General features: G+C 58.6%; 1 long non-coding RNA gene across 1 annotated transcript; it reads left to right on the forward strand.

The window, feature by feature from the left end:
- The first annotated feature begins 1,314 nt into the window (after window positions 1-1,314).
- Window positions 1,315-10,360, forward strand: LOC139040002 (uncharacterized). The gene is made up of 3 exons (XR_011493533.1): window positions 1,315-1,689; window positions 1,977-2,126; window positions 2,233-10,360. It is a non-coding gene; the product is annotated as an uncharacterized lncRNA (long non-coding RNA).
- Window positions 10,361-11,330: the final 970 nt, after the last annotated feature.

An 11,330-nucleotide genomic window follows, 5' to 3' on the forward strand; every position in this document is an offset into this window, starting at 1 on the left:
TCCAAGAGGCCCCCCCTGAGCTTTGCCTTCCCACTTCCCTGCATTATTTTTCTTCATGGCACTGTCTCCACCGGGCATGTTGGTATATCCATCTCCCCGGTGAGAACATTGGCTCCATGAGGTCAGGAGCCTTGTCTCAGGCATCTCTGGATACACAAGGGCTACCTGGCCTCAGGTGGACACAGGCAGCATCTGTTGAATGGGTGGCTCGTACCCTCCCCAGGATCCTGAGATGTTTGTGGGGCATAGACGCAGGGGCCCATGTTCAGGGCCAAGGGGACATCAAAAGGATCCAGGACTAGAGAATGTGGTGGCACTGGGCCTGAAAGGAAGCCAACTTACACCTTGGGCAGGAGTCCGATGAGTGGGTTCCCACCGTCCCCAACCTCATGAGCTCAGTGGGAACTGTGGAAAAGCCCGACCCCACTAGAGGCCTCGGTTTCCACACCTGTACTGTGAGGGAGGTAGCAAATATCACTGTCTCAGGGGCAGCCTGGGGGCGTGAGATGGCCACCATGGCCAGTGGCCTCAGCCAGGCCTGTGGGACAGACCTATCAAGGGGCTCAGTATCTGTGGAGCAGCCACAGCTGCCCAGAAGGGCCGGGACGGGCTGCAGGCTGAGTGCAGCCGGGGCCCCTGGAGGAGGAAGAGGAAATGTCCCAGCCTCAGGGATGCCAGAGCCGGGTGGAGGGCCGGGGCACGGCCTGCAGCCTGGGGGCTTCAGAGAGGCACAGGCCAGCATGTGGCAGCCGGACAGCGGCAGGAGCTGTCTGCCTCTCTTTGAGGGACAAAGGGGACGGCAAAGACCCCTCCCAAACGCACCCCTGAGGAGGTTTTCTGGGAATCTCAGTCACGTCCCCACAGGGAGCAGTGGGGCTGCAGGGGTGGGTCCCGGGCAAGTCTGGGCCCATCTAGGCCAGGACATTTCTTAGACACCTCTGATTGAGGACGGAAAGTTCACATGAGGTTGGCATTCCACTGCAGAATCCATATGAGGTTTGCTTTCACATGAGTGTGTCAGGTCCTACCCCAGATCTTTGAGGAAAGCCAGTGCCCCAAGAAGATGGGTGGGAGTGCCCTCTGGCTTGTCCTTCTCCAGGGACAACAAGCCCATCTGAGACACGCAGTGACAACGCAAAGAACCAGGACTTGGAGGTCCCGTGGCCCTCGGGCCAAATCCCAGCTCAGCTCCTTCCAGCCAGACCCCTTCTCCGTGGGCCTTGCTTTCCTCAGACCTGGGCCCCTGGCTGGAGTCCCCAGAAATCAGGAAGGGAGGGAGCAAAGCACAGCCTTGAGGGGGCAGACGGGAGTGTGCGCAGTGCCGGATCAGCAAGGGGAGCCGGGCTGGAGGGCTTCCAGCTGAGCAAAGCGGGGGCATTCGTCACGAGGACTGCTGTCAAGGGCGGCAAGAAGATGCATCCTGACAACACCAGGGACTGTGACCCGGTCACTCCCTTCCGAGCTCTCTGCCCAGAAGAACTGAAACCGCTGTGCACAGAAACCGGCTCATGAACGCGGACGACTAGACAGCTCACAACAGCCGAAAGGCGGACGCGGGCCCAGGGTCCGTCAGCAGGCGGACGGGCGCACAGTGCGGGCTGTCCCACAGTGGAGGCTCATTCGCCATAAAAAGGAATGATGTTCTGACACTCGCTACAGTGTGGATGAAGCTTGAGGACATCATGCCAGGTGAGACAAGCCAGACACAAAAAGCCAAATACTGTGTGATTCCACTTAAATGAAAAACCCAGAATAGGCAAATTCCTGGAGACAGAAAGCAGACGAGAGGTTGCCAGGGGCCGGGGGAGGGCGTGGGCAGTGACTGCCGAGGGGCACAAGGCGTTCTCTGGGGTGATGGAAGTGTTCTGGAACTAAAGAGTGGCAATGTTAGCACAAGGCTGCAAATGTAGTCGATGCCACTGAATTTACACTTCCAAATGGGAAATTTTGTGTTATGTGGATTTTATCTCAATAAGGAGGAGGAGAAACCACCAGGAACAGAGCAGGACCAGAGCAGAAACAGCCACTGACATGGTGAGCCAGACCCAGACCGCCAGCGGCCCAAAGGACTCCTTGGGCCCCAAGGCTGTGTGGCCTTGGGCCCACGTCTCTCCATCCTGCAGCGGGTGAGGAGTGTGCCGCTGGGATGGCAGGCCAGGGTGGCAGCTGAGAGCGCTGGGCTCGGGGAAGGGAGGCTACTGGACCCTGTACGCGGTCGTTCTGCTTCCCCAGAGAACCCGGAGCAGCCACCCGCAGGGACCGAGCGCCGGCAGGGCTCCAAGAGGCAAGCCTGGCTGCGGCGTGGGGGTGTCCTGGGCTGTCCCAGACCACGTCTGGGCCATGCCCCCGACAGTGGCCGAGAGCTGAGCAGGAGTGGCGGCCTCTCTGTGTCCTTGGTCAGCTCCCATCTCCTCCCTGGGCCTCGCCCACCCACCTGGGAAGGGGATAGACCCCAGTAGTCCACGAAGCTCCTGGCCCAGAGCCTTTCTGCTCCGGGATCTCCAGAGAAGCTGGCCAATCAACATGATGGACAGGGAGGCAGGGCCGTGCACCGGGTCAGCAGCGCTGATGAAGCGACAGGCGAGTGTTCGAATCCCAGCTCCACCACTTCCCAGCCCCCCACCCTTGGGCCTCTCCCTGCCTCAACCTCTCCATCTGTAAAATGAGGAAAATAAGTGCAACCACTTTGTAGAGTATTAGGAGGATTGAGTGAGCCCCTCAGGGCAGCGCCGGGCTGTCCTCATGTGGCTTCTTGTATCTGACTCTTACAACAACCCACTCTTGAGGCGAAGAAACAGAAGGTCGTGAGTGGAGCTGGCTGGAAGGCGAAAGGGGCCGCGCCCCTCCATCCTAACTAGACCCCTAGCAGTGGAAGCTCAGGCTGGCAGGGCGGGAAGAGGGGAGGTCAGGAAGGAGGCCCTCTCCCTATCTCCCCATCTCTCTCTCTCTCTCTCACACACACACACACACACACAGACGCACACCCGCAGGAAGAGCCCCCCAGAGTGAGGAGTGGGGAGTGGGGAGCATGTGGCCTGCACCAGGGCCAATTCAGCTGTACCAGGCACACGTTATAAATTTTGCATCATCTGGCTATGAATAGCTTTCCTCTGCAGCAAGACAGGCAGTTCACAGGGGAGAGAAGGGCCTGGGGAGGGCGAGACGCACCCCGAACCCCAACTCGGTTCCTGAGATGCCGCAGACGGAGGGCAAGGGCTGCGAGGAGGCTGTGGGAGGATAGAAAGGGCCTCCCCTGTGTCCCACAAGGGCCAGGCGAGTTTGCCAGCCCAGCGGGGGAGGCTGCACAGGGGTCCCCATGGAGCCCCTGCAGCCCCATGAAGGCTTCCAAGACTGAGCCCAGGAGGACGCCGCAGCCCACCCCGAGACTCCATTCTCCCCCAGCCCTCGTGAGGCCCACAAGGTAGGGGCTGCGAGGCCATTTCTCAAATGGGCACACTGAGGCCTGGGGAGGTCACCCTCCACCAAAGGTCACGCATGCCAGCTCAGCCCAGTCAAGCTGATGGGGAAGCATGAGGGGGCCAATCAGAGAGGGGCTGGCTGGGCCTAGGGAGTGGGGTCCAGTGGGGTGTGGGCAGGCGGCTCGGGGTGGCCACAGTGAGGCTGATGGTGTCACAGCAGCTTCCACAGCCAGTGCGGCTGGAGAGCCCGGGTTCAAACGTCAGCCCCACCCCTTCCCAGCTGGGCGGCCTTGGGCAAGACACACACACATAGAAAATAAACCTTTCTGTGCCTCAGGTTCCCCAATAATAAACACATAAGAGAATAATGAAAGTACCCACCCCCCAGGGCTGGGGCTCAGGTGGAGGCTCTGGGCCCCACCCTGCCGCTCCAGCTCAGTTTTCCCATCCCCGAACAGGCCGGCCGCGGCCGGGAGAGGACTAGGCGAATGCATATGGCCTGGAGGGAGCCTGGCGCAACGGAAGGGCCCCGTGAGCCTTTGTCTCCACTGTCGCGGAGTCTGGGTCAGTGAAACATGGAGGGGGCCCCTCATCCATAATCAGAGGAAGTCACTGCCGGGCAGTGCCCACTCGCCACCAGGGGGGCACCCCAAAGTGTCTAAGGCATGCTTCCAGTCCCCACCAGGCCAGCCGGCCCTGGCTGAGGCCAGGGAGTGCGGTGAGGGGACACCCAGACATGAGCACTGGCCCTGGCCGGTGAGGCCGTCAGCTCTGCTGCCCCTCTGGCAGGGCTGAGGGTGACGGGGCCGTGTCCACACAGGGCTCTGCAGGGCACCACCGCCTGCACCCACAGCCCATGTTCCCAGCTTGGGGACCTCCGACCATCTCCTTAACCCCACACCTCTGTGAGCTGGTCTGTAATCTGAGAAAGCGGACCAGCCACCCCATGGGGTTGTGGTGAGAGTTACTACGCCCAGAACCACATCCAGGCCACTTGTTAACATAACCCTGGGGGCCGGCTTCACCCAGTGTTGCCCTGTGCCAGGCAGGCCTGTTCTCAGTGCTCTGTGTGTGCTGACTCCATCTTCAGAGCGCTCCTCTGAGGCAGCTGCCGTTAGCACCCCATTTTACAGATGGGGAAACTGAGGCCCAGGGAGGTGAAGGGACCTGCCCATGACGTGGCCCTCATCGTCATCCCTCCATCACCACTGGCACCAGCATTGGGATCCTGGCTCTTGCATTTAATTGCTGGAAGACCAGGATGAGACCTCATCTCTCCCCCAGGCCTGTTTCCCCGGCAGCGATGGGTCTGAAGTGACGAGGGCAAAATCCGAGTCTGGTCCTGGCGCCTTCCCTTGCTAGCGGGGGAGGCGAGTCCTCACCCCTCTGTGTGCTTCTGTCTTCTCCTCTGTGAAGTGGGAGCCGTGACGGCTGCTGCTCGCAGGACGCAATGAGGCCAAGCGCACGAGGCTCTCAGCACAGCCCTGGTGCTCAGGGAAATGGGTCGTGCTTTTGTGACCGTTGCTGCTGCTGCCGTAAAGCGAGGAGTCCCTAAGACCCCTCCCGCCCTGACACTGACTAGAGGAGGGGGGTGCCTCCAGCAGCCAGGGACCTCAGCGGCTAGAGCGCCGGTGGCCCTCCAAGCAGTTGGCTATGGGGCTGGGTGAGGCTTCCCAGCCCTCTTCCCCACAGCCTCCCATCCACCAGAATCCCCTTGGAGGCTCTCTTCTCGTCCCTCCAGCCAGGTCAGAGGAGACCCTGGAACGTGGAATGTTCCTAGCAGGCAGCTCAGCTCCAGGATGGGGAATCTGGGGCACAGAGAAGGGCAGCAACTCTCGCGTGGTCACATGGCTGCCAAGCGGCAGAGCCAGCAGTCAGCCCCGATCAGCTCCAGGGCCCGGGGCCTGCCGCTGCCTGGGCAGCTGGGCTCCAAGAGGCCAATGAGGCCATCTTTCCCTTTGGGGAAGGTCCGTGCTTCGAATCCTTGCTGAGCCCAACCCAAAGAACTGGGAGCTAAATAAAATTGAGTTTGTTTTGTACTGCTGAATTTAGGGGATGTTTGTTACGCTGCAGTAGCTAATTGATGCACACCGTATCCCCATTTTACAAGTGAGGAGAGTGAGGTTTCATGGGCCAAAGCTCAAGGCCTCATCTCCACCTGCCAAGGCGCGTTCTACCCACTGTCCCATGAAGAGGAAGTCACAGGCTGCAGCAGCAGTAAATGAAAAGCACACGCCCTGGGGATGGGTGGCCAGGAGAGTGTCTACCAGCAGTTTTGGCTGCATGATTAATCAAGATAAAGCTCATGCCAAAGGTGCCTTCTAATTGCTCCTGGCATTGTTGCACTGGCTGCTCACTGATCGAGTGGGCAGCCCAGCCCCCGTCAGAGAGTACAAGGCCAGCATCAGCCTCCTCCCTACCGGCTTTGGGGCGAAGAGTGGGGGCCTTCCCCTCCATCTGGAAAGTCGGCTGTGCTCTGGACGGTGGCAAAGAGGACAGCAGGGGCACTCAGTGCTAGCAGGGCCCCGCTGGCCGGCGGGGGCGCCCCCTGTGCACCTGCAACCCCAGACACACAGGGCCGCCTGGCGTTTTCAGTGCATGCTGTACCTCTGCCACTACTGCCCCCCCTCCCCAGCGCACCCTTCTCCATGTCCTCACTGGACCATGTCCAACTCTTGAGCAGCCCAGTTGCACTTCCTTCTTGGTTCTGCTCACTGTCGCCTGAGTCCAGGTGGGATCTGTCTCTCGGCGGGCCCCTGGCTCCCGGTCATGAGCTAAAATGATCAGTCCAGCAGCATCTGTCCTGTCAGTGTGGGAAGCTCTCGAGAGCAGGAGCTGTGCTCTCTACGCCTGTCCTCGAGCCCCGTGCAAGGCTGGGTCCCAGCAAGTCCTTTACGATGTCTGCATTCCCCTTGACCTGAAGTCAGTGAGGGGGAGTAAACTCAGGCCTCCCCGGACTGGACCGCTCTCCTCCAGGAGAATGCATTTCCGAGGCAATGCGGCCATCCGGCCTCTCAATCCCAGTAGTGGGTCTGAGTCACTGGGGGGTCTGTCCAGGGATGGGGAGGCTGTAGAAGCATATGGGTCGTGGGGCCCCAGCTCAGAGCACTGATCAACCCTTCGGGGACGGGGCTCTGGAATTTGTATTATAATGAGTCTTGCTCTCTCTGACCGTGCCCACGACTCCTACCCATGGCCAGGGTTGGCAATGGCTGAGCTGGAACAGGGCTTTTCAAACTAGGTTCCAGAGCAGCCTGGGACCGGCAGGGGCGCAGCTTCCCACCTGCCCTGACCTGGCAGCTGGCCTGCCTCCAACCTGTTTCACGGATCAGGGTTCGCGGGCAAGTTCTTGCTTCCTCAGGGGTTTGTTTAGCTGCCATGCAGCGTGGGAGGGACAAGCGCTTTGGAAAGCAGTCTGACAGTGTCTGCCAAGGCTGGAGATCCGCACAGCCCGCGATGCAGCAGGTCCACCCTCGGGTGTGAACCCAAAGGAAACGGAGACCCGCGTCCACCAGAAGACATGCGCCACAGCGTCCTCGCCACCTTGCTCGAGGTGGCCCTAGAGTGGAAGCAGCCCACCAAGAGAGGAAGAGGAAGCGCATCGTGCATGTTCGCACCATGGAGCACAGCACAGCCGAGGAGAACAAGCCGCGGTCACAGCAACGACGTGGACGAACCGCGCGGGTGTTACTCTCGGTGACGGAAGCCAGACGCAGCACAGCCCCAGGGGGACGACTGCACTGACATGAAGCCAAGGACAGGCCAGACGATTCTCAGGGACAACGGTCAGAGTGGCGCTGCCTGTGGGGGTGCTGGGCTGGCCGCCCTCTGCTGTGTTTCGGTGTGTGCTCTATGTGAGCTAAGTCTGGGGAAAAGGTTGACAAAATGAGTTCATTTAACAACCACTGGGGTTGAGGAGGCTCCGGCCTCAGGGACTTTCCGACCCCGGCTCAGGCCTGGCCTGGCCCCTTACCGGCCATCTGGCCTTGGGCACGCCCAGTCACTGCCCGGGCTCCACGGTGACTGAACCACGGGATGGGGCCCAGTCTCAGGGCCATGAGGGTGAGTGGCCTGTAATGCTCTAGCTGGGTGTCCACAGAAGCCCAGACCTCCCTCGAATCCCAGAGACTGCACAAGGCCAGGTCAGGCTGAGGCAGCACTTGGAAAGGGCACCAGGGTTTCTCCGGTGGCCCCTCCAGGCCCTGCTACTGCTCCCCCAGCCCACAGCCAGCCCAGAGGGCCTGCTAGCCTGGGCATCCCAGTGGCCTGCTCTCTCCAGACACACTGGTCCCTCTCCTTTCTTCCAATAGACCTTGCTTGTACCTTACCACAGGCCCTTTGCACATGCCCCTGCCAGGATCACTGTCCCTCAGCTCCTTGCATGGCTGGCTCCTTCTCATTATTCAAGTCTTGACTTTGTGTCACCTCCTCTGAGAGGCTTCCCAGACTGCTAGCCAAACGCTGGAAAAGCAGCCCTTGCCCTCACTCTTCTCCATGACTGCCTCTTATGACCACAATTATGATTGTTTCTTTGATGTCCGTCAGCCCCATCAGACTGGGCTCCACGGGGGCAGTCGTGGTAAGTGCATCATCCCCGGGCAGAGTTGCACATAGTGGTGCCAGTGGATACTTGCTGGATGAGTAGATGAAGAAGTGAATGAGTGGCCCAACTCAGAGCCCCCGAGACCACAGCAGGAAGGAGGTCTCCAAGGAGCAGAGGCAGCGACCCACACGATGAGGGTGGGCGCTGGGCCCCAAGAGATGGGCGCCATGGACGAGCCAGCACCCGGGTGAGGAAAACAGCACTGCTGGGACTCCCCCGAGGGGTGATGGTTAGGAGCACCAGCCGGACGCAAGGCCGCCAGGCTCAGCTCCCAGCTGCCCACTCCAGCCTGGGAGCACCCGTGCCCACTGCCCGCTCGGTGACAGCGAGCTCCATGGGGGCCCTGAGGGCGACTGTGGAAGCACTTGGAACAGAGCTGGCGACACAGATGGCAGGAATTGTCTCTGAACATTTGCTGTAGGCAGTCTCGGGCCCAGGCTCAGCCCTGAGGTCGCACTGCGACACCATTTTGCAGGTGAGGAAACTGAGGCACAGAGAGGTGCAGCAGCAGGCTGAAGGTCACACTGCCGGTCAGAGGCGGAGCTAGGCTCAGCTAGGTCCTCGCTACAGAGCCCGAGCATGTCCCCCACCAAGGCAAGGGACCCCTGGAGTCAGGTGATTCTTTAACTCCCAGCTCTGGGCCCCCTCCCCCTCCCACGCAGTGTGACCTTGGCCATGTCACCACCCTCTGAGCCTCAGTTTCCCACCCTCAAGTCACGGCTCATTGCCCTACCCCGACTCCCTCGGCAGGCCTGGTCAGCCAGAAGCCTCTGCCCACCGCCTGACCCATCACCCTGCCTGACGCACAGAGCAGGCCGTGGTCTCAGCTCCCAGCAGCCAGGTTAAACCTGAGCTGCAGCTTTGCTCCCATCGCCCTTCCCCGAGCTACGGGCTGCACGGCAGCTGCTCCAGCCCTCCCTCCAGAGGCCTCCCAGGGGGCTGAGCGCTTGGGGTGAGCCAGAGCAGGGGCACATCCCACCTTCCAGCCCAGAGGGACAACTCACCTTCTCACCTTTGACGCGGGCTCTCGTGCCCCCCCGCTGTGGGCTGGTGTTCGCGTTTCCCCAAGAGCATCCGTGATTGGCTCCTCCAGTCCTGACACTCCCGGCCTGGGGTGAGGGCCGCTTCAGCGTGTGATTCAGGAGAGGGGAGAGGACATTTGGAACTGTGCCGCTGTGTCAGTTCCTCCCAGCTCCGGGGCAGGGCCCTCAGCTGGAGAGACCTGAAGAGGGGTCGGGACACTTAGCAGAGGCAGGAAATCCAAGCCAGAAGGTCCTTGGAGATGCCGGAGAGGAAGCAGTGCTCAGGACGGGGCTGAAGGCCTTGGAAGGGGCGAACCCAGAGCACCAGCTGATTCATGGAGTGAGCTCTCGCCAACTCCCCTCCTGGAGAAAGAACTGGAAGGATGGAGGCCACACAGGCCTCCGTGAATGCCTCTTTCCCACGCCCATCCTCCCCTACACATGGCTGGCCCCTCGTCTGCATGCAGGTGCTGCACCGGGCAGACCCCTTGGTTACCCTCCCAACAGCCGTCTCCCTTCTCCCCGGATAACCACACTCAGACTTTACTCAGCCAAAGGCAGAGGACCCAGCTTCTAGAGCTGCACTGTCCATTCCTGTAGTCTCTGGCCACATGCAGTTGTTTAAACGTAAATTAATTACAATGAAATTTAATAAAAGTTCAGTTCCTCCATCTCACTGTCTACACACAGTTCAAGGGCTCAATAACTACATGTGGCTGGTGCCACCATATTGGACAGCACAGATCTGGAACGTTGCCATCACTACAGAAAGTTCTCTTAGCCAGCTCAGCTCCAGAGGATAAATCCTGATTGGTCAAAACCAGTCATGGCATCCCATTTTCCATTGCCAGTGGCAGGTCTGTGGTTGTCATGTGACGTCTTCTGAACAGTGAGACACAAGGGAAGACTGGGAAGATGATTGTCTGGTACAAAGAGACAGATGTGGGAGGAGCAGACTCTTTACACATTGGCTATCCCCCTTGCCTCCAGCCTTTGAACGCCATAATGAAAGGACATGATGGCTGGAGCTGAGGCAGCCATCTTGCAGCTATGAGGCAATAAGCCTAAGAACAAAAGCTGATACACTGAAGGGTATAAAACAGAATGATGAAAGGAGCCTGGGGCTCCACTGGGCTGTGAAACTACCTGCCTCTGAACTTTCCTTTACATGAGATAATTCAGTGTCTTTATTATTCAAGCCATTGTAGTTGGGGATTCCTGTCATCAGGAATGCTGAATGCTTTCTAACTGATAAACTATGAAATGATACCTACGTTCAACTTTCAGACCTCTGAGCAAGTTGTTCCCTCTAAGTAAAATGTCTCTCTTCTCATCTCTTTCCAGATTCCATTCATATTTTAGGGCCCAGATCAAGGCTACCTTCTCTTAGAGGCATTCTCTTAACACCCCTCAAGGCTGGAAGTGACCACTCCCCCCTGCAATCCCGACCTGGTCCCTGTCTTCCAGCCGGCCCCAGTCACCGGCACAGCGCAGGCAGGGTCGGCATTCATCGCCATGGAGCTGGCATCCCAGGGCCCACAACAGTGCCTGGCAAGTAGAAGGCATTCCGTTCATATTTGGTGAATAAAAGACAACTGGAGATACTTTATTTCAGCATCCCCTCCATGTACTGCACACGGTGTAAGTTTCCACTAAAGCTTGTGACACGAAGGACTGAATTTCTCACCGTTCTCAGAAGTGGAGAAATTTAAAGCAGGTTGCCGGCCCCTGCCCACTGCCACACACCTGACTCATTCCTAGCAAACTGCACAGTTGAATGCAGAAGCAGAGCTGACGTTTTATTCTTTTCTTTAAAATTCTCTGTGTAGTCCATCGACGGATGAATGGATGAACAAAATGTGGTGTATGCATACAATAGACTATTATTCAGCCTTAAAGAGGAAGCAAATTCTGACACACATTACAACGTAGGTGAACCCTGAGGACATTATGCTCAATGAGATAAGCCAGTCACAAAAGGACAAATATGATGTGATTGCATTCACGGGAGGCACCTGGAGCCGTCAAATTCACCGAGACAGAGAGTGGAGTGGTGGGGGCCGGGGGCTGGGGGCTGGGGTCTGGGGAGCTGCTGTCTAACGGGCCCAGAGTTTCAGTTTTGCAAGATGAAAAGAGTTCTGGAGACGGCTGCACAACAACGGGAATACAGGTGATGAGACTGAACTGCACACCTAAAAATGGTAAAGAAGGTAAATTTTATGTTGTGTATTTTACCACAATTAAAAATGTTTTAAATTCTGTGCGGAATATATACATATACACAAA

Source organism: Equus asinus, chromosome 13 (genome assembly GCF_041296235.1).
Source record: "Equus asinus isolate D_3611 breed Donkey chromosome 13, EquAss-T2T_v2, whole genome shotgun sequence".
Lineage (NCBI taxonomy): Eukaryota > Metazoa > Chordata > Mammalia > Perissodactyla > Equidae > Equus > Equus asinus.